The sequence below is a fragment of the Tupaia chinensis genome, unplaced genomic scaffold (genome assembly GCF_000334495.1).
Source record: "Tupaia chinensis unplaced genomic scaffold, TupChi_1.0 Scaffold000706_1, whole genome shotgun sequence".
NCBI lineage: Eukaryota > Metazoa > Chordata > Mammalia > Scandentia > Tupaiidae > Tupaia > Tupaia belangeri.
Window position 1 is genome coordinate 6,075,609 of NW_006160229.1, and position 3,015 is coordinate 6,078,623.

Consider the following 3,015-nt stretch of genomic DNA (forward strand, 5'->3'; position numbering starts at 1 on the left):
CTCTCATGTGGTTATCAAGCTGGGAAGGTAAGCGACCCCAGCCCCATTTCGGACCTCCAGAGAGTTTCTGTCTGTAGTCATGGCCGTGCCAGGAACACTCCCCATCCATTCCAGGTGCCCCAGGGGTACCTTAAGGATTGTCTCTTCTCAGGGCTGCCTGGACAACACTTTTCCTTCACCCTCCTATCCATAGAGAGATTATACCCAAGGGGGACGTCTTTCGGCTCATTCTCTCTACCGGAGGTCTGGTCTAATCCGTCATGGGGTCTGCTGCCTCCAAACTTAATCCAAAAACACCTTTAGAGTGTGTCCTCCATAATCCAAATGCTGCCTGGTCTTTCTGTAGACCACAGCTTGGCCCAAATATTTACTAAGCAATGGATCAATCTGGCCGCCCGAGGGTACTTTCGATTTCAATGTCTTGACCGATCTTACCAGTTTTTGCCAGAGTAACGACAAATGGACATAAGTCCCACGTGTTCAGGCTTTTGGTATCTGCGCTCTCGCCCCCACCTCTGTATTACCTGCTCTCCCTCCCAGATTCTGCTTGCTAATGCGGGCGAGGGCCAAAAACCCACTCCTAGCCTTTCCAAGGAAACTTCTGAACCCCCTGAATCCTCTGTTCTCACTGTTCCCCCAGAATCTCTCTCCTCTCCATTGAGACTCCCTCCTGACCTCCCATTAAACTTTCCTGAACCCTCTGCCCCCCCACCTCCCTACCCTGAAAATCCTCCCCACCCCCCTCGGCCAACAGTCCCTCTGTTCTCCCCCATTGCCGGCCAAACGCATTCAAATGACCCACTCCCACCCCAGGTCATGGCTCCCTTACAGGAGGTGGCCGGAGCTCAGGGAGTCGTTTGAGTCCATGTTCCTTTTTCCCTTGTGGATCTGTCCGCCATTGAAAAGCGCTTAGGCTCCTTCTCTGCCCACCCCCTCCCCCCCAGTTTATCAAGGAATTCAGATACCTCACACAGGCCTATGACCTCACCTGGCATGACGTCCCTGTAATTATGACATCCACCGTGATGGCAGACGAGCGTGACCGGGTACAGGCGGCAGGAAGAGAGCACGCTGACAGGGCCCACATGGCGGGTAGAAGTCACCCAGGGTGGAGAAGAAAATCCAGCCATGTTTTCGAGCCACCTCACTGAGGCTATGCAACCCCATACCCGACTTTCCCCAGAACGTCCTGTCGGGGCAGTAGTTCTGGCCACCCACTTTATCACCCAGTCAGCCCCTGATGTTAGAAAGAAGCGTAAAAAGACTGAACAGGGTAGGGAACCAGCAGTTAGCGTAATGGCTATGTCGCTGGACAACCACACAGTCGACCGTGGTTCGCGTCCTGGACCCAGTGGTTTAAACTCACGCCAGGTGCGTACTTGCCCAAGATCCCGAGAGGAGAATGAAGGAGAAGGGATTGCGGCATGACCATCCCCCCTGGGGGGTGATTTCTCGCTTTCAGTCTCTCTGTCTCTGTCTGTCTGGAGAGCGCATGCGCCCTATAGCGAAAAAACCTCTCCCAAAAAAAGACTGAACAGGGCCCTCAAACCCCCATACAAGACCTGGTGAACATGGCAATTACAGTTTTCAATTCCCAAGAGGACACTGAGGTAGCTCATCACAAACAGGCCGAACAGATGGCTGCCATGCAAGCCCAAGCCCTGGTGGCTGCCCTGCGGCCGGCACCTCAGAAAGGGGTCCCTAGACACAGTCTTCCCCAGGGAAACTGCTTCAAATGTGGCAAGCCAGGCCACTGGGCCCGTGAATGCCGGGATCCCAGGCCACCCACTAAAATGAGTCACTGGGGCTGTGACTGCCCCCAAAGAGGGAGACAAGATCCATTCCCGACGCCTCCACGCAGAGAGGAGATCCACCACCCCTATTTTGACCTGGCCACGGTGGGACTGGCTGAGGATTGACGGGCTCCTGATTTGATCACCCCAATTACCTTCGCCAAGCCCAGGGTCCCGCTTCAGGTAGCGGGTAAGTCGTTTACCTTCCTGGTGGACACGGGGGCTACCTACTCGGTCCTCCCAACATACCCTGGTCCCTTATTACCCTCCCAGGTCTCTATTGTGGGTATTGATGGCCAGCCCTCATGTCCTCTCTCTACTGAAACTTAGCAGCTTGCTGCCTCAGGAAAATGTACTTTATCCGCTCTTTTCTTGTCATTCTGACATGCCCCACACCTCTCCTAGGCCATGACATCCTTGCAAAGTTACACGTCACCCTTCAATTTAACTCCTCCCCCTTTCTTGTCCCCCTCTGACAGGCCTCCTGTTCCTCCGCCAGACTTATCAGTAAGACTGCTTGGGACAGGCGCTCCTCATCAGTCACTCTGCAGTTCAACCATTCAGGGTACCTTAGCAGCCCTCTGGTCAACTCTGAGGGTATCTTTGGCCTCTCAGGGCTTCCTCCCCATGACCTGCAATCTGCTCACATTTACCATCAGGAAACCATCTGTCTCTCTAACTGGCTGCTGTGGGCCCACAGGAATTGGTGTTCTGGAAAAGGCTTTTGCTAGCGGTGTTATACCTCTTACTTGTGGGAATCACAGTAAGTCTAAAATGTCTGGACTGGCTAACCACGACTACCTCCTCCCCACCTGGTTAGCCCGGCCTCCTCCTCTTTCTCATGGCCTTTGGAATGGACTTTGCCTTGACAGTTACCGAGTGGGAATTCCAGGTACAACACACATGGGGTGATCAAGGTATTATCAGTAAGACTGCTTGGGACAGGGGCTCCTCACCAGTCACTCTGCAGTTCGACCATTTGGGGTACCTTAGCAGCCCTCTGGTCAATTTTTGGCCCCCTCAGGGCTGCACCCCCACGACCTCTAATCCAGTCACATTTACCATCAGGAACCCATCTGTCTCTCTCTGGCTGTCCACCCAACTGGCAGGTATCTGACCTGGGGGCATTACAGAAATGCTTAAAGTTTATCATAACGCGCCCCCTACAGGACCAATCCAGATAATTTCACCCTCTCCTTCCCCAAGCCCCCAAGTGCCAGCT